The sequence below is a fragment of the Plutella xylostella genome, chromosome 22, assembly GCF_932276165.1.
Source record: "Plutella xylostella chromosome 22, ilPluXylo3.1, whole genome shotgun sequence".
Taxonomy (NCBI): domain Eukaryota; kingdom Metazoa; phylum Arthropoda; class Insecta; order Lepidoptera; family Plutellidae; genus Plutella; species Plutella xylostella.
Window position 1 is genome coordinate 9,016,266 of NC_064002.1, and position 18,053 is coordinate 9,034,318.

Here is an 18,053-nt window from a genome sequence, read left to right on the forward strand (position 1 = left end):
CATAAGAATCAGTCACCTCGTTTTGAAAGAGTTTTTTACAAACCTTGTAAATAACACAAGAATCAAATAACATCGTAGATAAGTACATCAATACTTATTTTTTTTTATCAATAGCATTAAAAAAATAATATATACTGTATTTATTTATGAAAGCTGGAACAAAACCATGAAATACATCAACTAACCGCCCCGTGTACCGTATTGAGAATAGCGCAGCTCGCCGTGGCCGCGCCGGCGCAGGCTAGATGGCCTCCTCATCTACCATCTTTATAAATAGCTGTTGCAATCGACATTAACACCTCCGGGCCGCTTATGAAGAACAAAGCTGTTCATTATTGAGAACATTTTGCAAACTCTTGTTGGAATAACTGGCGATGTGGCAGATTGGAACGCAAATCGAAATGTGTTGTAAATAATAATGTGAATTATTTACGCAGGTTGTGCGATGTATTTCTTTTTGAGGAGTTTCTAGGCAAAATTGTAAAAAATCCAGCATAAACCTTATTTTTTTAGGATGCCGTTGTTGGACCTGGACTCAGTTTGTCACTACGGTGATTTGTGGTGGTGATGGTGGTTATAATTGGAGAGTCAGATTTACGACAGACGCTGACTGGGCATGCAGTGGGGTGTGATGGATTTAAGGAACATGGGGGGCTCATTTCATGCCTCTTAGGATCCATAAACAATATCTTAAAAACCAATCATACCCATTGTCATTTACTCTATTTAAGAGTAAGAGTAGCAAAATGAGTACCATTTATTTTATTAAACAAAGAAAATGATTAAACAATTCACCAATCATACTTAAACATCCACCCACTACGATACTTGCATTATAGTACCTACCTAAACAACTACAATGTTATTAAACATTTTTTGCAGCCACTGGGGGAAGTTCAATCATATTTTATGAGTTTTATGACAATCACTTCCTCTACCCGAGCTTGTGGAAAAAAGTATTAAATTAAATGAATAACCGACAAAGTATGAGGCTATTTTTATATGGTCTAAAAAATCATTGCAAGCTGCATTCAAGTTAGGATAGTAAATTGGTACTAGCTTAGTAAGTTATTTAGTTGATTCGCAAATATTGATGAAGTATTTGAAAAGCAGACTTAAATCAAACATAATTTATGTATGCTTAGTTATAGAATTCTATCTTGTATAGTAAGTACAAAAATATTACTTACATTCGTTTAGTTTTAATCATTTTGTTTCTTATGTTATAAATACTTACTAATTTGTTGAATTTGACTAACCACAACTCAAATTCTTGCTTGGGTACATGGAATACCCTAAAAATTCAACTGAACTATCGTAAGTCTTATAATATTCTACAAATCCGTCATAATCATATTACTATTTAATTTATTAGAAAATAATTATGTTTTTACCAACTGTATTAAATTAATCGTAAGGCTATTAGTGGATATTCTTGCCCACCCTGGCCCCTGGCCGACAAGCTTTGTTACAAGTAAAGTGACTCAGCTATTTCCTATTAAACTTCATAACAAGGAACAAGTCATCAAAATAGAATTAATCGTAATTTGTACAAAAACAAAACCATTTATCTACTTTAGAATAATATTCATGATAGTTGATGATTTTTGTGCAACTAACAACTAACTATGGACCTTAGGTCAGCAGGATAAATTAATTTCTAGATAACCAACATGTAAAATGGTATGTACATGCTGTTACTAGACTGGTCTAAGAACACCTAGATATGGTGTGGCACATAACATAAGATACATAAATCAATTTACTGACTCTAAGTACTTAGTATATTTTTTTTATACACGGCGATGTCGAAGCTCCATATTTCCCTTCATTTATTAAAATCCATATTGCAAATGGCCAACGCACACCATTTAAATGTTGTAAACGTCCAGCTCACGCATAAACAACAAACAGAGAAAAGCTTTTCTCATTCACAAAACCTATTATGTTAATTTTAAACACATCGAGAGGCGATAAGATCGGTTCGCAGCACACCTCCCGAAACAATAGTTAATAATATGATTTATATCGATACGTCGCTTCGACACGTCCGTACATCGGTTTAGTATAATCTCTGGTGAGATCGTGGTGTACCGGCTGGACCAATGAGGACGGCTGATGATGCAAGGACTTCTGTTAGTCAGTGTAAGCATTCACCGCACCAGTTTAGAATAAGAATCTTCACAATTTAGCATTATATGTAGGAGTTGAGCTTGTGTTTTTTCAGCAGTTAAAGATTGATTACTGTGTGTAAATTTGACAGTATTTTAAACACTTTGATGGACAGTCGATTAAAATATTGGATATCATAGTATACGGGCAATAGCTTCTTTGGTCAGACCAGGTATCCACATCACATTTCTACATCTTGTCCCTTTTAGATTAATTAACCCGTAATTCTGCCATATGCAATATTCCATCTGTATTCAAATATCTATCGTCATCTCACGAACAAAGCCGTTTCGTCACTATCGACGGTTGTTTTCCCAAAATTTAGCAGCACCTTTGTTCTCGCGTCTCGTTGACGAGTTACCGCCCAGAGTCAGCCAATAGGCAATTAATTCGGTAAGACTGACTATTCGAGTGGGTACCTATTGCCGCGGCATGACTCGGTGCTTTCGTTCGCCCACTATCCGTGTTATTATAAAATAATGAGAGTCAACCGCCCGCTGGGATCCACAATTGCCCTCCTTAGCGCTAGAGAGCGCCGCCCGTTTAGCTATTTTAATTTTTAGTTTGTCTACTAACGGGACTGATTTGAGCTTATGTTGGTGCTGAGAGCTTTTATTGTTGGGGTTGTGTCACTGACATTGCATGGGAATCGGTAATCCTATAAAACATGCTCGTAGATTAATTTGCTTGTAGGCATGTACTTGCTTCATGTATATCAAATTAGTTTTCAAGTCCACATAAAAAGCTAAGTAAGTTTGCCACTCGAAGCCACCTAGTGCTTTGACACCATGTAAGTAGTAGGCAGTGGAATGAAAACCGCAGTATTAATGAATTCAGCCAAAAGCTTGTTGAGTCACAAATGTACGGCTCGACGTCACAACATGTGTCTGGTCGGTTGTGGCTTGTAATATCCCCCCCCTGTAGCGACCCTTCGGACTCTAACCTACCTATTTGAGACGTATTTTTCGCCCTAACTAAACTGAAACGGAACTGAAGAGAAGTCTTGTAACGGTATACGTGCTTTGCATTATTCGTTTGGCCAATACGTGATCGTCTAGTCTAGCGGTTAGGACTCTACATTGCCGAAGTAACTCAAGTTCTTTTAGGAGGTTGAGAGAATCCCTACCCTAGCACTAATCCCTAGAACCCTAGTTCATAATCCCTAGTTTATCTATTTGTTAGGACAACAGAACAAAGCTCAAGCAATAGTTATTTCTTAAAACATACATGATTTAATTTAACAAAAGTAATTTAAATATATACAAAATTATCTATAAAAAAAGGGTTTTTAATTTGAATAGAAGGTGCGCCCCGCCTCGCACACCCTATGAAGGACGACCAGATCTGTCCACCAGACCCATCTACCTTCTCTAGCCCACTGGCTCTATTCAAACTGTTTTTTTTGTCAGTCAGTCAAAGCCTAGGAAAGGATCTATTGATTGGGATCCAGATGATGTTAATAATATTTTATTCAGCTTCACAATTCAGCACGGATATCTCCTGAGCCTACTTAAGTATTTATTCGACACGGATATTTCCTGAGTCTACTTATGCATTTATTCGACACGGACACTTCCTGAGTCTACTTAATGTATCAATAATGTGTAATAGTTATTCGGCACGGATAGTTCCTGAGCCTACTTCTGTATCCATAATAAGCAATAATTATTCGGCACGGATATTTCCTGAGCCTACTCTTGTATTTTCGACACGGATATTCCCTGAGTCTACTTATACATTTATTCGACACGGATATTTCCTGAGTCTACTTAATAATGTGTAATAGTTATTTGGCACGGATATCTTATGTATCCATAATGTGTAATAGTTATTCGGCACGGATATTTCCTGAGCCTACTCTTGTATTTTCGACACGGATATTCCCTGAGTCTACTTATACATTTATTCGACACGGATATTTCCTGAGTCTACTCATGTGTATCGTCACAGTACAATGTCTTCCAATAATGGACATAATTAGAATATAATTACTATCTCCCATTTCAGCTTGTGTCAAGAGCAATCACTCAAATGTATCTCTATATTGTAGATCTCAGAGTTATGTGACAATTAATATTTTATCGATGCTGGCTTGTGTCTACCATGGTACCTACAAGTTGTTCGAGGTGGTTTCCCTGCCTCTAATTAACTTCATCACAGTCAAGCTCAACATTACTTATTAATAACTAACTGTCATCATCTCCTCCTGTATATGGTATGTATATTGGTCAGTTTGTAAGAAGAATCCAATTCAGCAACTGCTTTCCTTTACCCAAGCTGATAAGAAGTCATTTCAATTTATTTATCGGTAGTAAGTAACTCATGTACTATGAAAATATTTTCCTATCTTATTCCAAACTTAGTAAATTTTATTTAGAATAGAATACAGTTGAAACTCTTACGGTCGCCAATCGCCTCAATGACCCTAATTATAAATTTTGTTTAATATTATCAACATCTTATCCAAACCCAAATCAATAATTATTAATATTAGCAGAATTAAAGGAGGATAATAAGTATAATAAATTATTACTAATCACTTCATATGTAAAAGTTGTCATGGTCACAGTCAATAATATATAGCCAATGATATCCATTTAACCTTCAAAAGTAAAATTGCATGAATATTCACTATGGAAATATTTATTTTATCTTTTCCAAATATTTCAGTTAACTTAAAATAGTGTTAGTGCTCCTATGGCCGCCATCCAACACATTGACCCTACGGGTATAAGTATCTAATTGAAGGTATTTATTTTATTTAATCAGACAAGTAGATCACTTTAGTAAAAGTAAAGTTGGTGCTCAACTAGGTCGGCAACTGACTCATTGACCCTATTATTTATTAATTTTGTTTAATATTCTTAACATCTTTTCCAAAGCAAAATCAATCTTTATTTATATTAATAAAAGGGTATAATGCAGGTTTTTAAGTATTATAAATTATCATTAACTTGCTGAATATATAAGAATTGTCTTAGTCACAGTCAGTCAGGGGTACAAGTTATGGCCAATATAACCATTGAATAAAAGGAATACTTACTAAATTACATGAATTCTATTCTGTTTTCTGATACATAACTAGTAATTGAGGTACTGAAGTAAATACCTATTGAATTCCAATAAAGCAAACTTTACATACTTAGGTGGGTAAGTAAATACCAAAATCATATCTATCACATCAATGAGTAAGAGGCCTAGATCCACTAACTATACATCAATAACATTCACCACACATGAGATACAAAAGGATAGCATGTTTTCAATTCAATAACCTAGAGTCTGGCTACCCAATGCGTGTCCTGAAGAAAGCACAGATAATTCAAAAAAAATATATGTGGTATCACTGTCTATTGAAGGTAGGTGTAGTATAAAAATGATTTGATACTTGAGTATTTTTTACACTACGACTGTCCATTTGACAATGATTTACTCTTACCTAATAGTTTTGAGAGAGCCATAATTAATAGCCATTTATTCTTACTTACTACACATATATCTATCTGGGGGAGGATATATATCTGGGTTTGATTCGATTTTGTTACCTACTGTTGATTGTTATATCTTGTTCTTATTGTGATTTAAACTATTTACCTACTCATCTATTTGTGCCTAGCTTTCTTGTATAAATTTAAAAACGCTCCGTGCGGCTATACTACTCATCTACTTATTTTGTTTCATCAAAATTCAATGTGTATGAAGTTGGTTAGTTAGTTGCTAATAAATCATCGTTGCTTAGAGACGTGTTTTCCTCAAAACCTGCACCTATACAAGCGAAACTCAACCTTATATACGTAACACCTACTTATTCCCAATATTTGACGGGGAACAAAAGCGCCAACATTTTTCGATGGAGATAAAGATCCGGATCGAGCCATTTTACGTAAGCATCTCTATTCATGAAACCTGTAGTTTGTTAGTGGTTGAACTGTTTTCTTCCACGATTTGCAATCGTAGAGGAGGGCGCTCGTTACGCACTGGTTGAACAGATGGGTCTTAGTTTGGACAGTAAATACGGAATTATTTACTAATCATTTTGAAAATCCAAATATTCATTTTTATCAATTCAAATAATGAAAATTTAATTTCGTTGATTCCTTTAATGTTTCCAAGATTATCTATTAACATAAGAAAATAATAAATAACTACGTCGAATCGAATAACCTTCAAAGATCAAGATTACACAGTATTTCTCTCTAACTATACCTATAATATCTGAGATCGCCTGTAAACATTGTTGTTTTTCTTTGTATTAAACTTCTTTTTCTTCTTGTTTTTCCTTAAATTTGCTTATCATAATATGTAGCAGCTTTCGAAAGTTACTTCTTGTTCTTCTATCCATATTTTACGGTGTTAATAAACTATTATTGTTGAAGAATTTATTTGTTTACAAAATACTGACATTGGCTATCATAGACTATGACAGCTAATTAGTCTATGATAATGTGGCCATAAAAAATTAAAAACAAAACGCTCAAGTCGGAGATATCCTGGTTCTAGTCTACTCTCCCACAGTCTAAACCTAACTGCTTAGCATCTAAGTGGTTTGAAGATGAAATGCATTTTATACAACCCCACATTTTACACAATGTTCCTAGTATCAAGTACCTAGTAAGTAAGTATAAATTAAGAATCTGGGTTTCTTAGTTCTGAACTAATGTTTTGAAAGCAGATTTATTTTGCAAACAATACAACACTTAAATGTTTGTTGGTTTTGTTGCTGCCTAATTGTTAAGTATGGTTTTTTCTTTTATGATAAACAATACTTCAAATACCTGAATTTACCAAGTGTAGCTAAACCCATAATAAAACCATAGAGAATCATTAAACTAGTGAATCACACAAGTACACACAATAATTATTCAAGTAGAAACATAGTATTTTATGAAAATATGGTCCGGCCAATTTTCATCCCGGTGGAAAAATGTTTAAAATCATTTCAAATATTAAGAATACAAGTAATAAGTAATGTTTATAATAACCACTCTTAGAGAATCAAAGTAGGTTGAGCTAGCTGTAGATTTTAAATTACTTAAGTACTAAACAGGAATGCTGATTCAAATAAGAATATAATTTTGCTAAATAGATTCATAGCTTAATATGAATAACCTGAAGCATATTCTTCATTCTGGTTTCAAGACTGAATAGATAAGTACATGCTTACATGAGAACTAGATGGAGTTGGTAGAAATAAGTTTATATAGTGTATCTCAGGAGATAAGTAAATAAGTACCGACTACCTAGGAATATGAATCTTCTTGTAACCTAAACAATTTCAGAATGATCTAATATGTTACCTAATAGATTTACTTAAATTGCAAGCACTTATCACTGAATAGGATTCCACATAATTATGTTATATATCTGATGAATCATCCATTATTATTACTTAGGTACTTATTCAGATTGTTGTGCAAGCCTAGTAAGGTTGTAAACCAAATATGTTGGAACATAGGTTATGATCCACCACAATGAAACATAGGTACACCTAATGGTCTGTATTATGCTAATTACTGTTCTTTACTGGGTATGCAAAGACTGCTGGGTGAAACAATTTCAGGTAGATAGATTGCTGTGAGTAAAAGTAACATACTTAAATACTTGACTCATTAGCCATCATCTCAATAGAACATACTATTCAATATCTGTACTATATTGATATAAGTAACTAAGTTTATTCCTTCCAGGTAAACAAACATAGCTTGATGAAACAAGTGGGGTAATTTTCCCATAGTCGAATGTACTTATGCTTGTAAATTGATTGTTTTATGTGATAGAATCTTTAAGGCTGATTGATGAAGTAAAAGGTGGTTTCCTTGGGTCTCTCCTAATAAACCTAGGTACCCTAGCAGCCTTCAATTTCAAAATGGCCAAGATGCTGAACAATTAATAATGGGGAACAAGTGGATTTTAGGTTATGGAAATATTCGAATTTTGAAACTAGAACAAAATAAATAGATATTTTGATATTATGAATGGAGTGGAATATAGATAATAATATGCTGTGATACCTCGAAATAGTGGTTATTATAAAATCCAATCGACACTTAGCTGAGGTTCCTTGTTGCGCCGCCGCCGGCTGGTCGAAGCTGCAATCCACCGTATCCACACACTTATAAAAATACATTCTCTATCCCCTTTTCCCTTTAAATAAAACTCTAAAATGCAAAGGCTTGATGTTATCACACGAAATCCCGCGGGAAGACCCAGGGCCAGTTTTCTTTCCGAAATCTATTTATAGCCTCTCCTGACCATCGACTCCCTTTTTTCTTTTTTTTCTTTCTTTTCCGGTTCATCCATCGAACTTTATCGATTCAACTCCATCCCCAAGATCCTAGACTACAGGTGGCGCCACTGAGCTAGACAATAACACAACTATTAAATATTTTTAAGGTAATAAACCGATGGACTATTGTTCTATAATTATTGATAATTAATATTATTATTATTTAACTAGTATTTACTAATTTCAAGTCCTGATTCGATTAATTAGAACTAAAAGATACTCAGTTGAGCGTCAAGGAGGCGTAGTACGTAAAGTGTCGCGTAAATTAGTGTTGTGCAAATCTGATCCTCATAATAATAACTTATCACTATGGCGTCATTCATTTCAATAATCAAACAATAATTAACAGAGCCGTATAAACGGTTGAAACATAATATAACCGAATCTAGTATGATATCTCTTTAAACTCTAAGCGTCAACAATAAGACTTGTACTTATTCTAGGTATCTGTCGATTCGAACGACACAACACCCCCCGAACATTACCATATAAGGAAATGCGTCATCGAGTCTAACCCAATAGATGGCACTAGTGTGGCATTTCTACATCTCGGTATGGTTGTGTTTTCCAACCAGCGTATAGTCTTATTTTGCTTATAATAAAAATTTCGCCCATCTATACATAAATATTGTAATAATGTATAAGTCTGCTACGGACGGACTATGTTGAATGTTCCGTTACAACCACCCCCTAAATTTTTAGGAAATGCAATTGGATAAAAATTTACCTATCTAAGACTTATACATTATACATGAATAACGGTACATGAAAATAACAAACTAATATCAGAACCTTACAATACAAATAAGTTTCGTTACAACCACCCCCTAAATTTTTAGGAAATGCAATTGGATAAAAATTTACCTACTTAACTTGATAGACAATGATAACTCTATATCTTAGTGAAGGTGATAAACCCCAATACTCTCATATTAAATTTACTTAATTCATAGTATTGTAACCAGTGTTTTATTGTCACTTAGTAATATTAAAACCAGGATATTCGAGGTAACAGTCGCTGTACCCTTCGCTATCTCGAATATGCAACGAGTTCGAGGCCCCCTACTGCAGATAGATGCCACCCACTCGGCCAGCGCACCCAATGAGGACAACAAAGGTGTCATTACCCGACAGGCGTGCACATAATCAATCCTATCAGGCAACTCATTTGATAACTCTCTTATAAGAATTCATCAAACGCCTTATATGTTTCTCAGTGATTTCTCCATACGATCGATGCATTGGGTGAATTGCTTACTGTTTTCTTCCCAATGTCTTTGCAATTAAGAAAAGAACCTAAGTAACAAAGTTAAACTAAATACTTGAGTTGAGACCCATATCCCCTCTCAAATATGTGATCGATTAGAGCCCTCACTGTAGATCCTCACCGAATGTCCAGTCAAGCAGACACCATCTACGACACAGGTATCATTATCCAATAGGCTTACACTATCAGTAGTCCTGTTGAACAACTCATTCGATAGCCCCCTTATAGAAGCTCACCAAATGCCTTATGTGCCTATCAGTGGTTTACCCGAATCGTTTTACTTTTCTACTTGGATTAACTCCACTTCAACACCTTCACAACACTTTTATCAACAGAATTTTGTAAGGTAAATTTAAGAATCCCTGGGTCTTATCACCTTCAGCATTTACTAAACCTACCTAGCTTTATGTAAACCTGTAAGCTATAGTGACAACAGGATAAAAGTTTATAAGAAAAACAAATAACTGAACGAAACTTTTAACGAAAAGAAATGCATCTCTGAAAGTACTTCTTAATTATAGCTTAGTTACGTAAATATTAATTAATAAATTACGGCACACTAAAATTGTAACCAGTGGTAAGCGTAGACAAAGTATTCGAGATAACAGTCGTTGTGCCCTTCGCTACCTCGAACACGGAACAACTTCGAATCCCCCACTGCAGATTAATATCGCCCCACCAAACCAGCACTCCCGCGAAGGCGACAAAAGTATCATTATTCAAGAGGCTTGTATTTTTAGCCTAATGAATAACTCATCTGATAGCCCCCTTATAGAAGCTCACCAGACGCTCTATATGTCTCACAGTACTTTCTTAGAACGATCGGCGCATTGAGTGACATTTAAATTAGTTCCTCCTCAATGTCTTTGTGATTTATGCAAATCAATAATAACTCATTAATGAAAAATATTTGAGTTGAGATCCAAAGTCACACTATTCCCTTCTCAAATATGAGATCGTTGAAAGCCCGCACTGTAGACCATCGCAGAAAGTCTTAGTCGGTCGAGACAATAAAAACGACAAAGATATCATTATCCAATAAGCAATGCTACTAGATAACTCATTTGATAGCCCCCTTATAGAAGCTCGGCAAATGTCTTATATGCCTATCAGTAGTTTATCCGAACTGTTCAGCAGTAGGTATGTATTTAAAAACCATCACTTATCACCTTCACAAAAAAATATATATTATAAAATGTAATCTATCACGGTAAAGTTATTAAGTATAGGAAGAAGTACTCCAAAACTACATTCCATTTCATTACCATACCAAAGTATAGTCACCGACATTAGCGCGCCCAAAAGTATAAAATTTACAGGGCCAATGAATAAATGACACGGTTACACGGTGTGACCATCATCACTGTACCTTCAGATAACCTGTACCTAAACTTAAATCCAAGTAGAAACTTATTTACTATCCTCTTGTGTAAGTACACAACACACCCCCTTGATTTAAGAATTTATCCACTCTCCTAATCACTAATCATAATAACAATAATCCTATTCCAATCCATAACTTTTAGTTTAACCCAAAATCCTTTACAAAATCAATTAGTTATTTAAAGGAGTGCAATGAGAATTTAAATCAGCTATACTCAACCTGCGGCCCGCGTACAATGACTTAAACGTGTTTGTGGCCCTTACATAAAAAAGGTTGAGTACCAATGATTTAAATGGTGTATCACCCCCAAAATTAAACAACTCTAAAATATTTATCTATGTTGATGAAATACTTAGGTAAGTTAGGCACATTCGTTCACTCCAAGACAGTCAAATTTAAAATGCATTCAAATTGTCAAATTACCTAAGCTCTTATCTATTCCTGTAGATGAATACTCTCACCCCCACGTGTGTAACAACAGAACAATACTTAACCCACATTCACATCACGACCGTCTTTCCTATTTTATAGTATTGATTGACTCAATTCAATCACCTCACTACACTCTCATTCATAAACATTCCTACATTTTTAAACCATATTTACTAATTTTAAGACACACCCCCACTCTCATATGTCACCTATTCCTAAACACACCCTACTGATGATGATGATGATTATAAAATTGGAGCAGCCCATATTTACTCACTTTAAGAGACACCCCCACTCTCTTATGTCACATATTCCTAAACACACCCTACTGATGATGATGATGATTATAAAATTGGAGCAGCCCATATTTACTCACTTTAAGAGACACCCCCACTCTCTTATGTCACCTATTCGTAAACACCCCCTATTGATGATGATGATGATGATTATAAAATTGGAGCAGCCCATATTTACTCACTTTAAGAGACACCCCCACTCTCTTATGTCACCTTATTCGTAAACACCCCCTACTGATGATGATGATGATGATTATAAAATCGGAGCAGCCCTAAGGATACCTATTCTGTGACATTTACCTAATATTATGTTGAACCGCCCGATGATTATGAATCTTGGCCATCATAATCTAACACATCATTATAATCTAATACACATATTATAGTTTATAAAATATAGCATGAGCCCTTTAAAATATACCACGTTTGATTGACAGATCTTCCTGGTAGATGACTATCGACAAATAATTGTAAAGTTTTACGTCGACTAAACCATTTGATTACCGACATAGCTGTCAAAATATGCAAGCTGAAGTGGCAGTGGGCTGGTCATATCTGCCGAAGAACCGATAACCGTTGGGGTAGACGAGTTCTCAAGTGGAGACCACGAACAGGCAAGCGCAGCGTGGGACGCCCTCCTGCCCGCCGGACCGACGACCCTAGGCGGGGTGGCGGGTAGTGGTTGGATGAGGAAGGCCGAGGACCGAGTGTTGTGGCGCTCCTTGGGAGAGGCCTATGTCCAGCAGTGGACGATTATTGGCTGATGATGAAACTATTTGACTTTGACTTTGACCTATGCCTGCTAAATAAAGTTGGGTTTCCCTTGAAAGCGAAGAAGTGACAAATAAAATGTATGGATTTGACAGCTGTCATTCTAATCAAGGTATTTTTAAAGAACTGTAACATACATTCACTAGGCTCACCCCCACTATCTTATGCCTTCCAGCTTCCTCTCCTGGGAACAGTCCTAAACACCCCCTATATGTGATGACGACATTGAAGTAACCCTATGAATACCTATTTGTGTGTAACTTTTAATCTAATGATGTTACGGCCGATGATGATGATGAACCCAAGCCACCCTAATTTAACACATTGATAAAATCAGATATAAGTAAGTATGTAAATACGAACATAGTTTCCTTCACTAGCTCATTTTATTTACACCGTAATCTTATCATTCCTCTATCTCATAATATCCCTAATGTCGTGCACATTATTCACAATATCAATCCATACTCAATCGCACCTACACGCAATTAGCAATCCAGTACCTATACTATATGTAGCTAGCACGCACTCACGCGCAGCCTGTATTTAGGTATACACTGCAGGACACGAACCTCCTCCAATTCCCCAACAACAGAGAGCCACCTCCACAATCTCCATGCACATAAATTTAACACCACAACACACATTGAACACCAAAAACCCGAGGATCGAACTCGAGACAGTAGTCAAGGTCACTATCCACCACAACATTCGGTAGTGTAGCCAGCTAAGTATTTACATACTTACATGTAGAAACATAAGATCATAATATCATAACCTCTCTTTCTCCACATGCTAGGTATCGATTTCCCCCTCCTAGTTCCAATTATATACCTAATTACCTATACCTGCGTACAACGAAAGGAGTGACATATCCACTGTACCCAACACACGAACAGTGCCTCCGGCATCGGCAAACAGCCACTAACTGATTCCACTACATAATCTTTTAACCACGGTGACAAACACCTAAGTGACAATCACTGGAGCTGGACAGCTGTTTGTCACTGACACTATAATAAGAAGTAACATTACCTATCATTGCCTAATTAAATAGGTACATACATGAAAGTCATTGAACCTGTACAAAACAGTCTTTAATTTTGTCGACACGAATGCGGTAACTATATACATATTCAGTTAACCCCACGAAAGCTGAATATACTATTACTAAAATCCACAAAACTCATAACAATAATATTCGCTAAACTTACAACAGCCCTTTCCTTTGTCCGTAAGGTACCTACACGTCAGGTACCTAGAACTCACCTACATCCATACCAAATTCATGACACCAATCCCCTTCTATCGTGGTTAAAAGTCACCATGACATAAGACCCAACACTAATCCTATCTTTTCTATGCTGGCAAAATTTATTTGTCATACATAACTAATTCTCATTACACCCCTTTCTCTAGCGTTGAAAGTATAAATATATCAGCATATAAACATACACCAAACCTATAACAACACTCTTCCTTTGTGGTTTAATTACCCACATAACGGACTACCTAAATAAATGAGTAAGAAAATTATACAATGCAAAATATTTTAATATGTATACCAGCGCCACCTGTGTTAAAACTCTTGAACTGCAATTAATCATTGATATCTACAGGTAATCAGGTTCGAACATCAAATACAGCTAGCTAACTTCTTCCTGTTGTATCCTTATTTACCTTTTATTTAAAGGTAAGTAGAAGTATAAAATAACAGTAGACAGACAGTACACTTGGAATTAAACCTAAAATCGGATGCACACAATCAAAATAAATTTGCCATGAGTAGATATATCTCATCCGCCGCTGTGAAACTGACACTTATTAAAATGTGTCTACTATCTACCTATAATATGTGTATATGTATGTATAAATAACAAAAAATCTATTCCCTAGACAATCGTAGTCGTAGAAAAATTAAATAGGTAAACAAGTACTTAGGTACTTACTAAAGTTTGCATTCACCAAAACATCTGTTAGTTATAGCTACCTACCACGCTAACTTCGAACGGTCTTTGACCTTACTAGTTTATTCTCGTTTACTTAGTAGGTACCTACTTTATTTTACTATAGGTACCCCTTTTCCTTTATTAATTTAATGAAATAATTACAGAAAATGACGCAACATCCATGCGCCAAACCTACCAGTTTCAAGTGCACCATGGTAATATCGGTATAAATGAACCATGTAAAGTGTGCGCAGCTTCTAAATCACAATGTCATGCCTTTACCAAAATAATAATGACAGGACGCTACCTATAACCTATTTGATTGTTTTACTAATGCATTTGTAGGCAACCTACACGTATTTTAAGCACACTAAGTTTGAATGCAACAAATTTGTATACAATAGGGTAAAAGTACCACATATCGGCACTTCAAATGTTTCAAGCAAAATGTATACAAGTATACAAATATTATGCTAAGTTTTTTTTTTTTTTATTTTTTATTTTATGTAAAGGGTAAAGTTACCAGTTATTGACCTTTTAAATGGTTCAAACAAAATGTATTACCTAAGTGTACACATTATATATTTTTTTTAATTGTTTTTTTTTCTAAATGCCTATTTTATTGTACGCCTACACATATGATTTTCCTATTAACGTTTTCTCTCAATCTCCTTCCGTTTCACGGCAACAATTGTAGGCTAAAAGCCTTTTAAGTTTTTGAATAATGCAAAACACAAATAAAATAACGTTCCTAATAACCCGATCCTGTTTCTAATAATTCTGATCACCCTATCCTGGTCACGGCACCAATTGTAATATCCCCCCCCTGTAGCGACCCTTCGGACTCTAACCTACCTATTTGAGACGTATTTTTCGCCCTAACTAAACTGAAACGGAACTGAAGAGAAGTCTTGTAACGGTATACGTGCTTTGCATTATTCGTTTGGCCAATACGTGATCGTCTAGTCTAGCGGTTAGGACTCTACATTGCCGAAGTAACTCAAGTTCTTTTAGGAGGTTGAGAGAATCCCTACCCTAGCACTAATCCCTAGAACCCTAGTTCATAATCCCTAGTTTATCTATTTGTTAGGACAACAGAACAAAGCTCAAGCAATAGTTATTTCTTAAAACATACATGATTTAATTTAACAAAAGTAATTTAAATATATACAAAATTATCTATAAAAAAAGGGTTTTTAATTTGAATAGAAGGTGCGCCCCGCCTCGCACACCCTATGAAGGACGACCAGATCTGTCCACCAGACCCATCTACCTTCTCTAGCCCACTGGCTCTATTCAAACTGTTTTTTTTGTCAGTCAGTCAAAGCCTAGGAAAGGATCTATTGATTGGGATCCAGATGATGTTAATAATATTTTATTCAGCTTCACAATTCAGCACGGATATCTCCTGAGCCTACTTAAGTATTTATTCGACACGGATATTTCCTGAGTCTACTTATGCATTTATTCGACACGGACACTTCCTGAGTCTACTTAATGTATCAATAATGTGTAATAGTTATTCGGCACGGATAGTTCCTGAGCCTACTTCTGTATCCATAATAAGCAATAATTATTCGGCACGGATATTTCCTGAGCCTACTCTTGTATTTTCGACACGGATATTCCCTGAGTCTACTTATACATTTATTCGACACGGATATTTCCTGAGTCTACTTAATAATGTGTAATAGTTATTTGGCACGGATATCTTATGTATCCATAATGTGTAATAGTTATTCGGCACGGATATTTCCTGAGCCTACTCTTGTATTTTCGACACGGATATTCCCTGAGTCTACTTATACATTTATTCGACACGGATATTTCCTGAGTCTACTCATGTGTATCGTCACAGTACAATGTCTTCCAATAATGGACATAATTAGAATATAATTACTATCTCCCATTTCAGCTTGTGTCAAGAGCAATCACTCAAATGTATCTCTATATTGTAGATCTCAGAGTTATGTGACAATTAATATTTTATCGATGCTGGCTTGTGTCTACCATGGTACCTACAAGTTGTTCGAGGTGGTTTCCCTGCCTCTAATTAACTTCATCACAGTCAAGCTCAACATTACTTATTAATAACTAACTGTCATCATCTCCTCCTGTATATGGTATGTATATTGGTCAGTTTGTAAGAAGAATCCAATTCAGCAACTGCTTTCCTTTACCCAAGCTGATAAGAAGTCATTTCAATTTATTTATCGGTAGTAAGTAACTCATGTACTATGAAAATATTTTCCTATCTTATTCCAAACTTAGTAAATTTTATTTAGAATAGAATACAGTTGAAACTCTTACGGTCGCCAATCGCCTCAATGACCCTAATTATAAATTTTGTTTAATATTATCAACATCTTATCCAAACCCAAATCAATAATTATTAATATTAGCAGAATTAAAGGAGGATAATAAGTATAATAAATTATTACTAATCACTTCATATGTAAAAGTTGTCATGGTCACAGTCAATAATATATAGCCAATGATATCCATTTAACCTTCAAAAGTAAAATTGCATGAATATTCACTATGGAAATATTTATTTTATCTTTTCCAAATATTTCAGTTAACTTAAAATAGTGTTAGTGCTCCTATGGCCGCCATCCAACACATTGACCCTACGGGTATAAGTATCTAATTGAAGGTATTTATTTTATTTAATCAGACAAGTAGATCACTTTAGTAAAAGTAAAGTTGGTGCTCAACTAGGTCGGCAACTGACTCATTGACCCTATTATTTATTAATTTTGTTTAATATTCTTAACATCTTTTCCAAAGCAAAATCAATCTTTATTTATATTAATAAAAGGGTATAATGCAGGTTTTTAAGTATTATAAATTATCATTAACTTGCTGAATATATAAGAATTGTCTTAGTCACAGTCAGTCAGGGGTACAAGTTATGGCCAATATAACCATTGAATAAAAGGAATACTTACTAAATTACATGAATTCTATTCTGTTTTCTGATACATAACTAGTAATTGAGGTACTGAAGTAAATACCTATTGAATTCCAATAAAGCAAACTTTACATACTTAGGTGGGTAAGTAAATACCAAAATCATATCTATCACATCAATGAGTAAGAGGCCTAGATCCACTAACTATACATCAATAACATTCACCACACATGAGATACAAAAGGATAGCATGTTTTCAATTCAATAACCTACTCTCCCACAGTCTAAACCTAACTGCTTAGCATCTAAGTGGTTTGAAGATGAAATGCATTTTATACAACCCCACATTTTACACAATGTTCCTAGTATCAAGTACCTAGTAAGTAAGTATAAATTAAGAATCTGGGTTTCTTAGTTCTGAACTAATGTTTTGAAAGCAGATTTATTTTGCAAACAATACAACACTTAAATGTTTGTTGGTTTTGTTGCTGCCTAATTGTTAAGTATGGTTTTTTCTTTTATGATAAACAATACTTCAAATACCTGAATTTACCAAGTGTAGCTAAACCCATAATAAAACCA

The 18,053-nt window shown here is 35.0% G+C and overlaps 1 long non-coding RNA gene across 1 annotated transcript; it reads right to left on the minus strand.

Moving 5' to 3' along the window:
• Nucleotides 1–5,295: 5,295 nt before the first annotated feature.
• LOC125490312 lies at nucleotides 5,296–17,798 on the minus strand. The gene is made up of 2 exons (XR_007267590.1): nucleotides 17,741–17,798; nucleotides 5,296–5,447 (listed from the first exon to the last, which is right to left on the minus strand). It is a non-coding gene; the product is annotated as an uncharacterized LOC125490312 (long non-coding RNA).
• Between the last annotated feature and the right edge of the window lie 255 nt (nucleotides 17,799–18,053).